Below are 14643 nucleotides of genomic sequence, written 5' to 3'. Positions count from 1 at the left end.
GAGATCCGGTTAGGTTTCCGATTGGACCTAGGGTTATGGTTATGTTGAGGGCTAGGTATACAGATCCGGTTAGGGTTCCGATTGGACCTAGGGTTAGGGTTATGTTGAGGACTAGGGTTAGAGATCCTGTTAGGGTTCCGATTCGACCTAGGGTTAGGGTTATGTTGAGGGCTAGGGTTAGAGATCCGGTTAGGGTTCCGATTGGACCTAGGGTTAGGGTTATGTTGAGGGCTAGGGTTAGAGATCCGGTTAGGGTTCCGATTGGACCTAGGGTTAGGGTTATGTTGAGGGCTAGGGTTAGATATCTGGTTAGGGTTCCGATTGCACCTAGGGTTAATGGTTACGTTGAGGGCTAGGGTTAGATATCCATTTAGGGTTCCGATTGGACCTAGGGTTAGGGTTATGTTGAGGGCTAGGGTTAGAGATCCTGTTAGGGTTCCGATTGGACCTAGGGTTAGGGTTATGTTGAGGGCTAGGGATAGATATCCGGTTAGGGTTCGGATTGGACCTAGGGTTAGGGTTATGTTGAGGGCTAGGGTTAGAGTTCCGGTTAGGGTTCCAATTGGACCTAGGGTTAGGGTTATTTTGAGGGCTAGGGTTAGAGTTCCGGTTAGGGTTCCGATTGGACCTAGGGTTAGGGTTATGTTGAGGGCTAGGGTTAGAGATCCGGTTAGGGTTCCGATTGGACCTAGGGTTAGGGTTATGTTGAGGGCGAGGGTTAGAGATCCGGTTAGGGTTCCGAGTGGACCTAGGGTTAGGGTTATGTTGAGGGCTAGGGTTAGAGATCAGGTTAGGGTTCCGATTGGACCTAGGGTTAGGGTTATGTTGAGGGCGAGGTGTAGAGTTCCCGTTAGGGTTCCGATTGGACCTAGGGTTAGGGTTATGTTGAGGGCTAGGGTTAGATATCCGGTTAGGGTTCCGATTGGACCTAGGGTTAGGGTTATGTTGAGGGCTAGGGTTAGAGATCCTGTTAGGGTTCCGATTGGACCTAGGGTTAGGGTTATTTTGAGGGCTAGGTATACAGATCGGGTTAGGGTTCCGATTGGACCTAGGGTTAGGGTTATGTTGAGGGCTACGTATACAGATCCGGTTAGGGTTCCGATTGGACCTAGGGTTAGGGTTATGTTGAGGGCTAGGGTTAGAGGTCCGGTTAGGGTTCCGATTGGACCTAGGGTTAGGGTTATGTTGAGGGCTAGGTTTAGAGATCCGGTTATGTTTCGGATTGGACCTAGGGTTAGGGTTATGTTGAGGGCTAGGGTTAGAGATCCGGTTAGGGTTCCGATTGGACCTAGTGTTAGGGTTATGTTGAGGGCTAGGGTTAGAGATCCGGTTAGGGTTCCGATTGGACCTAGGGTTAGGGTTCTGTTGAGAGCTAGGGTTAGAGATCCGGTTAGGGATCCGATTGCACCTAGGGTTAATGGTTACGTTGAGGGCTAGTTTTAGATATCCATTTAGGGTTCCGATTGGACCTAGGGTTAGGGTTATGTTGAGGGCTAGGGTTAGAGATCCGGTTAGGGTTCCGATTGGACTTAGGGTTAGGGTTATGTTGAGGGCTAGGGATAGATATCCGGTTAGGTTTCGGATTGGACCTAGGGTTAGGGTTATGTTGAGGGCTAGGGTTAGATATCCGGTTAGGGTTCCGATTGGACCTAGGGTTAGGGTTATGTTGAGGGCGATGGGTAGAGATCCCATTAGGGTTCCGATTGGACCTAGGGTTAGGGTTATGTTGAGGGCTAGGGTTAGATATCCGGTTAGGGTTCCGATTGCACCTAGGGTTAATGGTTACGTTGAGGGCTAGTTTTAGATATCCATTTAGGGTTCCGATTGGACCTAGGGTTAGGGTTATGTTGAGGGCTAGGGTTAGAGATCCGGTTAGGGTTCCGATTGGACTTAGGGTTAGGGTTATGTTGAGGGCTAGGGATAGATATCCGGTTAGGGTTCGGATTGGACCTAGGGTTAGGGTTATGTTGAGGGCTAGGGTTAGAGATCCGGTTAGGGTTCCGATTCGACCTAGGGTTAGGGTTATGTTGAGGGCTAGGGTTAGAGATTCGGTTAGGGTTCCGATTGGACCTAGGGTTAGGGTTATGTTCGGGCGATGGGTAGAGATCCCATTAGGGTTCCGATTGGACCTAGGGTTAGGGTTATGTTGAGGGCTAGGGTTAGATATCCGGTTAGTGTTCCGATTGCACCTAGGGTTAATGGTTACGTTGAGGGCTAGTTTTAGGTATCCATTTAGGGTTCCGATTGGACCTAGGGTTAGGGTTATGTTGAGGGCTAGGGTTAGAGATCCGGTTAGGGTTCCGATTGGACTTAGGGTTAGGGTTATGTTGAGGGCTAGGGATAGATATCCGGTTAGGGTTCGGATTGGACCTAGGGTTAGGGTTATGTTGAGGGCTAGGGTTTGATATCCGTTTAGGTTTCCGATTGGACCTAGGGTTAGGGTTATGTTGAGGGGTAGGGTTAGAGTTCCGGTTAGGGTTCCGATTGGACCTAGGGTTAGGGTTATGTTGAGGGCGAGGGTTAGAGATCCGGTTAGGGTTCCGAGTGGACCTAGGGATAGGGTTATGTTGAGGGCTAAGTTTAGAGATCCGGTTAGGGTTCCGATTGGACCTAGGGTTAGGGTTATGTTGAGGGCTAGGGTTAGAGATCCGGTTAGGGTTCCGATTGGACCTAGGGTTAGGGTTATGTTGAGGGCTAGTGTTAGAGATCCGGTTGGGTTTCCGATTGGACCTAGGGTTAGGGTTATGTTGAGGCCTAGGTATACAGATCCGGTTAGGGTTCCGATTGGACCTAGGGTTAGGGTTATGTTGAGGGCTAGGGTTAGAGTTCCGTTTACGGTTCCGATTGGACCTAGGGTTAGGGTTATGTTGAGGGCTAGTGTTAGAGATCAGGTTAGGGTTCCGATTGGACCTAGGGTTAGGGTTATGTTGAGGGTTAGGGTTAGAGATCCGGTTAGGGTTCCGATTGGACCAGGGGTTAGGGTTATGTTGAGGGCGAGGGGTAGAGATCCCGTTAGGGTTCCGATTGGACCTAGGGTTAGGGTTATGTTGAGGGCTAGGTATACAGATCCGGTTAGGGTTCCGATTGGACCTAGGGTTAGGGTTATGTTCGGGCGATGGGTAGAGATCCCATTAGGGTTCCGATTGGACCTAGGGTTAGGGTTATGTTGAGGGCTAGGGTTAGAGATCCGGTCATGGTTACGATTGGACCTAGGGTTAGGGTTATGTTGAGCGCTAGGGTTAGAGATCCGGTTAGGGTTCCGATTGGACCTAGGGTTAGGGTTATGTTGAGGGCTAGGGTTAGAGATCCGGTTAGGGTTCCGATTGTACCTAGGGTTAGGGTTATGTTGAGGGATAGGGTTAGAGATACTTTTAGGGTTACGACTGGACCTAGGGTTAGGATTACGTTGAGGACTAGGGTTAGAGATCCTGTTAGGGTTCCGATTGGACCTAGGGTTAGGGTTATGTTGAGAGCGAGGGTTAGAGTTCCGGTTAGGGTTCCGATTCGACCTAGGGTTAGGGTTATGTTAAGGGCTAGGGTTAGAGATCCGATTAGGTTTCCGATTGGACCTAGGATTAGGGTAATGTTGAGGTCTAGGGTTAGAGATCCGGTTATGGTTACGATTGGACCTAGGGTTAGGGTTATGTTGAGGGCTAAGGTTAGAGATCCGGTTAGGGATCCGATTGGACCTAGGGTTAGGGTTATGTTGAGGGCTAGGGTTAGAGATCCGGTTAGGGTTCCGATTGGACCTAGGGTTAGGGTTATGTTGAGGGCTAGGGTGAGAGATCCGGTTAGCGTTACTATTGCACCTAGGGTTAGTGTTATGTTGAGGGATAGGGTTAGAGATACTTTTAGGGTTACGATTGGACCTATGGTTAGGGTTATGTTGACGGCTAGGGATAGAGATCCGGATAGGGTTCCAATTGGACCTAGGGTTAGGCTTATGTCTAAGGCTAGGGTTAGAAATCCGGGTAGGGTTCCAATTGGACCTAGGGTTAGGGTTATGTTGAGGGCTAGGTTTCAGGATCCGGTTAGGGTTCCGATTGGTCCTAGGGTTAGGGTTATGTTGAGGGCTAGGGTTAGAGATCCGTTTAGGGTTCCGATTGGACATAGGGGTAGGGTTATGTTTAGGGTTAGGGTTAGAGATCCGGTTAGGGTTCCGATTGGACATAGGGTTAGGATTATGTTGATGGCTAGGGTTAGAGATCCGGTTAGCGTTACTATTGCACCTAGAGTTAGGGTTATGTTGAGGGATAGGGTTAGAGATACTTTTAGGGTTACGATTGAACCTAGGGTTAGGGTTAAGTTGACGGCTAGGGATAGAGATCCGGATAGGGTTCCAATTGGACCTAGGGTTAGTCTTATGTGTAGGGCTAGGTTTAGAGGTCCAGGTAGGGTTCCATTTGGACCTAGGGTTAGGGATATGTTGAGGGCTAGTGTTAGAGATCCGGTTAGGGTTACGATTGGACCTAGGGTTAGGGATATGTTGAGGCATAGGGTTACAGATCCGTTTAGGGTTACGATTGGACCTAGGGTTAGGGTTATGTTGAGGGCTAGGGTTAGAGATCCGGATAGGGTTCCGATTAAACCTAGGGTTAGTGGTATGTTAAGGGCTAGTGTTAGAGATCTGTTTAGGGTTACTATTGGACCTAGGGTTAGGGTAATGTTCAGGGCTAGGGTTAGATATCCGGTTAGGGTTCCAATTGGACCTAGGTTTAGGGTTATGTTGAGAGCGAGGGTTAGAGTTCCGGTTAGGGTTCCGATTGGACCTAGGGTTAGGGTTATGTTGAGGGCTAGGATTAGAGATCCGTTTAGGGTTCCGATTGGACCTAGGGTTAGGGTTATGTTGAGGGCTAGGGTTAGAGATCCGGTTAGGGATACGATTGGACCTAGGGTTAGGGTTATGTTGAGGGCTAGGGTTAGAGATCCGGTTAGGGTTCCGATTGGACCTAGGTTTAGGGTTATGTTGAGAGCGAGGGTTAGAGTTCCGGTTAGGGTTCCGATTGGACCTAGGGTTAGGGTTATGTTGAGGGCTAGGATTAGAGATCCGTTTAGGGTTCCGATTGGACCTAGGTTTAGGGTTATGTTGAGGGCTAGGGTTAGAGATCCGGTTAGGGTTCTGATTGGACCTAGGGTTAGGGTTATGTTGAGGGCGAGGGTTAGAGATCCGGTTAGGGTTCCGATTGGACCTAGGGTTAGGGTTATGTTGAGGTCTCTGTTAGAGATCCGGTTAGGGTTACGATTGGACCTAGGGTTAGGGTTATGTTGAGGGCTAGGGTTAGAGATCCGGTTAGGGTTACGATTGGACCTAGGGTTAGGGTTATGTTGAGGTCTCAGTTAGAGATCCGGTTAGGGTTACGATTGGACCTAGGGTTAGGGTTATGTTGAGGGCTAGGGTTAGAGATCCGGTTAGGGTTCCGATTGGACCTAGGGTTAGGGTTATGTTGAGGTCTCGGTTAGAGATCCGGTTAGGGTTACGATTGGACCTAGGGTTAGGGTTATGTTGAGGGCTAGGGTTAGAGATCGGGTTAGGGTTCCGATTGGACCTAGGGTTAGGTTTATGTTGAGGGCTAGGGTTAGACATCCGGTTAGGGTTCCGATTGGACCTAGGGTTAGGGTAATGTTGAGGGCCAGGGTTAGAGATCCGGTTATGGTTACGATTGGACCTAGGGTTAGGGTTATGTTGAGGGCTAAGGTTAGAGATCCGGTTAGGGATCCGATTGGACCTAGGGTTAGGGTTATGTTGAGGGCTAGGGTTAGTGATCCGGTTAGAGTTCCGATTGGACCTAGGGTTAGGGTTATGTTGAGGGCTAGGGTTAGAGATCCGGTTAGGGTTACGATTGGACCTAGGGTTAGGGTTATGTTGAGGGCTAGGGTTAGAGATCCGGTTAGGGTTCCAATTGGACCTAGGGTTAGGGTTATGTTGAGGGCTAGGGTTAGAGATCCTGTTAGGGTTCCGATTGGACATAGGGGTAGGGTTATGTTGAGGGCTAGGGTTAGAGATCCGGTTAGGGTTCAGATTGGACCTAGGGTTAGGGTTATGTTGACGGCTAGGTTTAGAGATCCGGTTAGGGTTCCGATTGGACCTAGTGTTAGGGTTATGTTGAGGGATAGGGTTAGAGATACTTTTAGGGTTACGACTGGACCTAGGGTTAGCATTACGTTGAGGACTAGGGTTAGAGATCCTGTTAGGGTTCCGATTGGACCTAGGGTTAGGGTTATGTTGAGAGCGAGGGTTAGAGTTCCGGTTAGGGTTCCGATTGGACCTAGGGTTAGGGTTATGTTAAGGGCTAGGGTTAGAGATCCTGTTAGGTTTCCGATTGGACCTAGGGTTAGGGTAATGTTGAGGGCTAGGGTTAGAGATCCGGTTATGGTTACGATTGGACCTAGGGTTAGGGTTATGTTGAGGGCTAAGGTTAGAGATCCGGTTAGGGATCCGATTGGACCTAGGGTTAGGGTTATGTTGAGGGCTAGGGTTAGAGATCCGGTTAGGGATACGATTGGACCTAGGTTTAGGGTTATGTTGAGGGCTAGGGTTAGAGATCCGGTTTGGGTTACGATTGGAGCTAGGGGTAGGGTTATGTTGAGGGCTAGGGTTAGAGATCCGGTTAGGGATACGATTGGACCTAGGGTTAGGGTTATGTTGAGGGCTAGGGTTAGAGATCCGGTTAGAGTTCCCATTGGACCTAGGGTTAGGGTTATTTTGAGGGCTAGGGTTAGAGATCCGGTTAGGGTTCCGATTGGACCTAGGATTAGGGTTATGAGGAGGGCTAGGGTTAGAGATCCGGCTAGGGTTCCGATTGGACCTAAGGTTAGGGTAGTGTTGAGGGCTAGGGTTACAGATCCGGTTATGTTTACGATTGGACCTAGCGTTAGGGTTATTTTGAGGGCTAGGGTTAGAGATCCGGTTAGGGTTCCGATTGGACCTAGGGTTAGGGTTATGTTGAGGGCTAGGGTTAGACATCCGGTTAGGGTTCCGATTGGACCTAGGGTTAGGGTTATGTTGAGGGCTAGGGTTGAGATCCGGTTAGGGTAAGGATTGGACCTAGGGTTACAGTTATGTTGAGGGCTAGGGTTAGAGATCCGGTTAGGGTTCCGATTGGACCTAGGGTTAGGGTTATGTTGAGGGCTAGGGTTAGAGATCCGGTTAGGGTTCCAATTGGACCTAAGGGTAGGGTTATGTTGAGGGCTAGGGTTAGAGATCCGGTTAGGGTTCCGATTGGACCTAGGGTTAGGGTTATGTTGAGGGCTAGGGTTAGAGATCCGGTTAGGGTTCCAATTGGACCTAGGGTTAGGGTTATGTTGAGGGCTAGGGTTAGAGATCCTGTTAGGGTTCCGATTGGACATAGGGGTAGGGTTATGTTGAGGGCTAGGGTTAGAGATCCGGTTAGGGTTCAGATTGGACCTAGGGTTAGGGTTATGTTGACGGCTAGGTTTAGAGATCCGGTTAGGGTTCCGATTGGACCTAGTGTTAGGGTTATGTTGAGGGATAGGGTTAGAGATACTTTTAGGGTTACGACTGGACCTAGGGTTAGCATTACGTTGAGGACTAGGGTTAGAGATCCTGTTAGGGTTCCGATTGGACCTAGGGTTAGGGTTATGTTGAGAGCGAGGGTTAGAGTTCCGGTTAGGGTTCCGATTGGACCTAGGGTTAGGGTTATGTTAAGGGCTAGGGTTAGAGATCCTGTTAGGTTTCCGATTGGACCTAGGGTTAGGGTAATGTTGAGGGCTAGGGTTAGAGATCCGGTTATGGTTACGATTGGACCTAGGGTTAGGGTTATGTTGAGGGCTAAGGTTAGAGATCCGGTTAGGGATCCGATTGGACCTAGGGTTAGGGTTATGTTGAGGGCTAGGGTTAGAGATCCGGTTAGGGATACGATTGGACCTAGGTTTAGGGTTATGTTGAGGGCTAGGGTTAGAGATCCGGTTTGGGTTACGATTGGAGCTAGGGGTAGGGTTATGTTGAGGGCTAGGGTTAGAGATCCGGTTAGGGATACGATTGGACCTAGGGTTAGGGTTATGTTGAGGGCTAGGGTTAGAGATCCGGTTAGAGTTCCCATTGGACCTAGGGTTAGGGTTATTTTGAGGGCTAGGGTTAGAGATCCGGTTAGGGTTCCGATTGGACCTAGGATTAGGGTTATGAGGAGGGCTAGGGTTAGAGATCCGGCTAGGGTTCCGATTGGACCTAAGGTTAGGGTAGTGTTGAGGGCTAGGGTTACAGATCCGGTTATGTTTACGATTGGACCTAGCGTTAGGGTTATTTTGAGGGCTAGGGTTAGAGATCCGGTTAGGGTTCCGATTGGACCTAGGGTTAGGGTTATGTTGAGGGCTAGGGTTAGACATCCGGTTAGGGTTCCGATTGGACCTAGGGTTAGGGTTATGTTGAGGGCTAGGGTTGAGATCCGGTTAGGGTAAGGATTGGACCTAGGGTTACAGTTATGTTGAGGGCTAGGGTTAGAGATCCGGTTAGGGTTCCGATTGGACCTAGGGTTAGGGTTATGTTGAGGGCTAGGGTTAGAGATCCGGTTAGGGTTCCAATTGGACCTAAGGGTAGGGTTATGTTGAGGGCTAGGGTTAGAGATCCGGTTAGGGTTCCGATTGGACCTAGGGTTAGGGTTATGTTGAGGGCTAGGTTTAGAGATCCGGTTAGGGTTCCGATTGGACCTAGGGTTAGGGTTATGTTGAGGGATAGGGTTAGAGATACTTTTAGGGTTACGATTGGACCTAGGGTTAGGGTTACGTTGAGGACTTGGGTTAGAGATCCGGTTAGGGTTCCGATTGTACCTAGGGTAGTGGTATGTTAAGGGTTAGTGTTAGAGATCCGGATAGGGTTACGATTGGACCTAGGGTTAGGATCATGTTCAGGGCTAGGGTTAGATATCCGGTTAGGATTCCGATTGGACCTAGGGTTAGGGTTATGTTGAGGGATAGGGTTAGAGATACTTTTAGGGTTACGACTGGACCTAGGGTTAGGATTACGTTGAGGACTAGGGTTAGAGATCCTGTTAGGGTTCCGATTGGACCTAGGGTTAGGTTTATGTTGAGAGCGAGGGTTAGAGTTCCGGTTAGGGTTCCGATTGGACCTAGGGTTAGGGTTATGTTAAGGGCTAGGGTTAGAGATCCGATTAGGTTTCCGATTGGACCTAGGATTAGGGTAATGTTGAGGTCTAGGGTTAGAGATCCGGTTATGGTTACGATTGGACCTAGGGTTAGGGTTATGTTGAGGGCTAAGATTAGAGATCCGGTTTGGGATCCGATTGGACCTAGGGTTAGGGTTATGTTGAGGGCTAGGGTTAGAGATCCGGTTAGGGTTCCGATTGGACCTAGGGTTAGGGTTATGTTGAGGGCTAGGGTGAGAGATCCGGTTAGCGTTACTATTGCACCTAGGGTTAGTGTTATGTTGAGGGATAGGGTTAGAGATAATTTTAGGGTTACGATTGGACCTAGGGTTAGGGTTATGTTGACGGCTAGGGATAGAGATCCGGATAGGGTTCCAATTGGACCTAGGGTAGGCTTATGTCTAAGGCTAGGGTTAGAAATCCGGGTAGGGTTCCAATTGGACCTAGGGTTAGGGTTATGTTGAGGGCTAGGTTTAGAGATCCGGTTAGGGTTCCGATTGGTCCTAGGGTTAGGGTTATGTTGAGGGCTAAGGTTAGAGATCCGTTTAGGGTTCCGATTGGACATAGGGGTAGGGTTATGTTGAGGGCTAGGGTTAGAGATCCGGTTAGGGTTCCGATTGGACATAGGGTTAGGATTATGTTGATGGCTAGGGTTAGAGATCCGGTTAGCGTTACTATTGCACCTAGAGTTAGGGTTATGTTGAGGGATAGGGTTAGAGATACTTTTAGGGTGTACGATTGGACCTAGGGTTAGGGTTAAGTTGACGGCTAGGGATAGAGATCCGGATAGGGTTCCAATTGGACCTAGGGTTAGTCTTATGTGTAGGGCTAGGTTTAGAGGTCCAGGTAGGGTTCCATTTGGACCTAGGGTTAGGGATATGTTGAGGGCTAGTGTTAGAGATCCGGTTAGGGTTACGATTGGACCTAGGGTTAGGGATATGTTGAGGCATAGGGTTACAGATCCGTTTAGGGTTACGATTGGACCTAGGGTTAGGGTTATGTTGAGGGCTAGGGTTAGAGATCCGGATAGGGTTCCGATTGGACCTAGGGTTAGTGGTATGTTAAGGGCTAGTGTTAAAGATCCGGTTAGGGTTACTATTGGACCTAGGGTTAGGATAATGTTCAGGGCTAGGGTTAGATATCCGGTTAGGGTTCCAATTGGAACTAGGTTTAGGGTTATGTTGAGAGCGAGGTTTAGAGTTCCGGTTAGGGTTCCGATTGGACCTAGGGTTAGGGTTATGTTGAGGGCTAGGATTAGAGATCCGTTTACGGTTCCGATTGGACCTAGGGTTAGGGTTATGTTGAGGGCTAGGGTTAGAGATCCGGTTAGGGTTCCGATTGGACCTAGGTTTAGGGTTATGTTGAGAGCGAGGTTTAGAGTTCCGGTTAGGGTTCCGATTGGACCTAGGGTTAGGGTTATCTTGAGGGCTAGGATTAGAGATCCGTTTAGGGTTCCGATTGGACCTAGGTTTAGGGTTATGTTGAGGGCTAGGGTTAGAGATCCGGTTAGGGTTCTGATTGGACCTAGGGTTAGGGTTATGTTGAGGGCGAGGGTTAGAGATCCGGTTAGGGTTCCGATTGGACCTAGGGTTAGGGTTATGTTGAGGTCTCGGTTAGAGATCCGGTTAGGGTTACGATTGGACCTAGGGTTAGGGTTATGTTGAGGGCTAGGGTTAGAGTTCCGGTTAGGGTTACGATTGGACCTAGGGTTAGGGTTATGTTGAGGTCTCGGTTAGAGATCCGGTTAGGGTTACGATTGGACCTAGGGTTAGGGTTATGTTGAGGGCTAGGGTTAGAGATCCGGTTAGGGTTCCGATTGGACCTAGGGTTAGGGTTATGTTGAGGTCTCGGTTAGAGATCCGGTTAGGGTTACGATTGGACCTAGGGTTAGGGTTATGTTGAGGGGTAGGGTTAGAGATCCGGTTAGGGTTCCGATTGGACCTAGGGTTAGGGTTATGTTGAGGGCTAGGGTTAGACATCCGGTTAGGGTTCCGATTGGACCTAGGGTTAGGGTAATGTTGAGGGCCAGGGTTAGAGATCCGGTTATGGTTACGATTGGACCTAGGGTTAGGGTTTTGTTGAGGGCTAAGGTTAGAGATCCGGTTAGGGATCCGATTGGACCTAGGGTTAGGGTTATGTTGAGGGCTAGGGTTAGTGATCCGGTTAGAGTTCCGATTGGACCTAGGGTTAGGGTTATGTTGAGGGCTAGGGTTAGAGATCCGGTTAGGGTTACGATTGGACCTAGGGTTAGGGTTATGTTGAGGGCTAGGGTTAGAGATCCGGTTAGGGTTCCAATTGGACCTAGGGTTAGGGTTATGTTGAGGGCTAGGGTTTGAGATCCTGTTAGGGTTCCGATTGGACATAGGGGTAGGGTTATGTTGAGGGCTAGGGTTAGAGATCCGGTTAGGGTTCAGATTGGACCTAGGGTTAGGGTTATGTTGACGGCTAGGTTTAGAGATCCGGTTAGGGTTCCGATTGGACCTAGTGTTAGGGTTATGTTGAGGGATAGGGTTAGAGATACTTTTAGGGTTACGACTGGACCTAGGGTTAGCATTACGTTGAGGACTAGGGTTAGAGATCCTGTTAGGGTTCCGATTGGACCTAGGGTTAGGGTTATGTTGAGAGCGAGGGTTAGAGTTCCGATTAGGGTTCCGATTGGACCTAGGGTTAGGGTTATGTTAAGGGCTAAGGTTAGAGATCCGGTTAGGTTTCCGATTGGACCTAGGGTTAGGGTAATGTTGAGGGCTAGGGTTAGAGATCCGGTTATGGTTACGATTGGACCTAGGGTTAGGATTATGTTGAGGGCTAAGGTTAGAGATCCGGTTAGGGATGCGATTGGACCTAGGGTTAGGGTTATGTTGAGGGCTAGGGTTAGAGATCCGGTTAGGGATACGATTGGACCTAGGTTTAGGGTTATGTTGAGGGCTAGGGTTAGAGATCCGGTTTGGGTTACGATTGGAGCTAGGGTTAGGGTTATGTTTAGGGCTAGGGTTAGAGATCCGGTTAGGGATACGATTGGACCTAGGGTTAGGGTTATGTTGAGGGCTAGGGTTAGAGATCCGGTTAGAGTTCCCATTGGACCTAGGGTTAGGGTTATGTTGAGGGCTAGGGTTAGAGATCCGGTTAGGGTTCCGATTGGACCTAGGATTAGGGTTATGAGGAGGGCTAGGGTTAGAGATCCGGTTAGGGTTCCGATTGGACCTAACGTTAGGGTAATGTTGAGGGCTAGGGTTAGAGATCCGGTTATGGTTACGATTGGACCTAGCGTTAGGGTTATTTTGAGGGCTAGGGTTAGAGATCCGGTTAGGGTTCCGATTGGACCTAGGGTTAGGGTTATGTTGAGGGCTAGGGTTAGAGATTCGGTTAGGGTTCCGATTGGACCTAGGGTTAGGGTTATGTTGAGGGCTAGGGTTGAGATCCGGTTAGGGTTACGATTGGACCTAGGGTTACAGTTATGTTGAAGGCTAGGGTTAGAGATCCGGTTAGGGTTCCGATTGGACCTAGGGTTAGGGTTATGTTGAGGGCTAGGGTTAGAGATCCGGTTAGGGTTCCAATTGGACCTAAGGGTAGGGTTATGTTGAGGGCTAGGGTTAGAGATCCGGTTAGGGTTCCGATTGGACCTAGGGTTAGGGTTATGTTGAGGGCTAGGGTTAGAGATCCGTTTAGGGTTCCGATTGGACCTAGGGTTAGGGTTATGTTGAGGGATAGGGTTAGAGATACTTTTAGGGTTACGATTGGACCTAGGGTTAGGGTTACGTTGAGGACTTGGGTTAGAGATCCGGTTAGGGTTCCGATTGTACCTAGGGTAGTGGTATGTTAAGGGTTAGTGTTAGAGATCCGGATAGGGTTACGATTGGACCTAGGGTTAGGATCATGTTCAGGGCTAGGGTTAGATATCCGGTTAGGATTCCGATTGGACCTAGGTTTAGGGTTATGCTGAGAGCGAGGGTTAGAGTTCCGGTTAGGGATACGATTGGACCTAGGTTTAGGGTTATGATGAGGGCTAGGGTTAGAGTCCGGTTTGGGTTACGATTGGACCTAGGGTTAGTGTTATGTTGAGGGCTAGGGTTAGAGATCCGGTTAGGGATACGAATGGACCTAGGGTTAGGGTTATGTTGAGGGCTAGGGTTAGAGATCCGGTTAGAGTTCCCATTGGACCTAGGGTTAGGGTTATGTTGAGGGCTAGGGTTAGAGATCCGGTTAGGGTTCCGATTGGACCTAGGATTAGGGTTATGTTGAGGGCTAGGGTTAGAGATCCGGTTAGGGTTCCGATTGGACCTAAGGTTAGGGTAATGTTGAGGGCTAGGGTTAGAGATCCGGTTATGGTTACGATTGGACCTAGCGTTAGGGTTTTTTTGAGGGCTAGGGTTAGAGATCCGGATAGGGTTCCTATTGGACCTAGGGTTAGGGTTATGTTGAGGGCGAGGGTTAGAGATCCGGTTAGGGTTCCGATTGGACCTAGGGTTAGGGTTATGTTGAGGGCTAGGGTTCGAGATCCGGTTAGGGTTACGATTGGACCTAGGGTTACAATTATGTTGAGGGCTAGGGTTAGAGATCCGGTTAGGGTTCCGATTGGACCTAGGGTTAAGGTTATGTTGAGGGCTAGGGTTAGAGATCCGGTTAGGGTTCCAATTGGACCTAAGGGCAGGGTTATGTTGAGGGCTAGGGTTAGAGATCCGGTTAGGGTTCCGATTGGACCTAGGGTTAGGGTTATGTTGAGGGCTAGGGTTAGAGATCCGGTTAGGGTTCCGATTGGACCTAGGGTTAGGGTTATGTTGAGGGATAGGTTTAGAGATACTTTTAGGGTTACGATTGGACCTAGGGTTAGGGTTACGTTGAGGACTTGGGTTAGAGATCCGGTTAGGGTTCCGATTGGACCTAGGGTTAGGGTTATGTTGAGGGCTAGGGTTAGAGATCCGGTTATGGTTACGATTGGACCTAGGGTTAGGGTTATGTTGAGCGCTAGGGTTAGAGATCCGGTCAGGGTTCCGATTGGACCTAGGGTTAGGGTTATGTTGAGGGCTAGGGTTAGAGATCCGGTTAGGGTTCCGATTGTACCTAGGGTTAGGGTTATGTTGAGGGATAGGGTTAGAGATAGTTTTAGGGTTACGACTGGACCTAGGGTTAGGATTACGTTGAGGACTAGGGTTAGAGATCCTGTTAGGGTTCCGATTGGACCTAGGGTTAGGGTTATGTTGAGAGCGAGGGTTAGAGTTCCGGTTAGGGTTCCGATTGGACCTAGGGTTAGGGTTATGTTAAGGGCTAGGGTTAGAGATCCGGTTAGGTTTCCGATTGGACCTAGGGTTAGGGTAATGTTGAGGTCTAGGGTTAGAGATCCGGTTATGTTTACGATTGGACCTAGGGTTAGGGTTATGTTGAGGGCTAAGGTTAGAGATCCGGTTAGGGATCCGATTGGACCTAGGGTTAGGGTTATGTTGAGGGCTTGGGTTAGAGATCCGGTTAGGGTTCCGATTGGACCTAGGGTTAGGTTTATGTTGAGGGCTAGGGTGAGAGATCCAGTTAG

The sequence above is a fragment of the Miniopterus natalensis genome, chromosome 14 (assembly GCF_054644295.1).
Source record: "Miniopterus natalensis isolate mMinNat1 chromosome 14, mMinNat1.hap1, whole genome shotgun sequence".
Taxonomy (NCBI): domain Eukaryota; kingdom Metazoa; phylum Chordata; class Mammalia; order Chiroptera; family Miniopteridae; genus Miniopterus; species Miniopterus natalensis.
Note: the sequence above shows the minus strand (reverse complement) of the source record.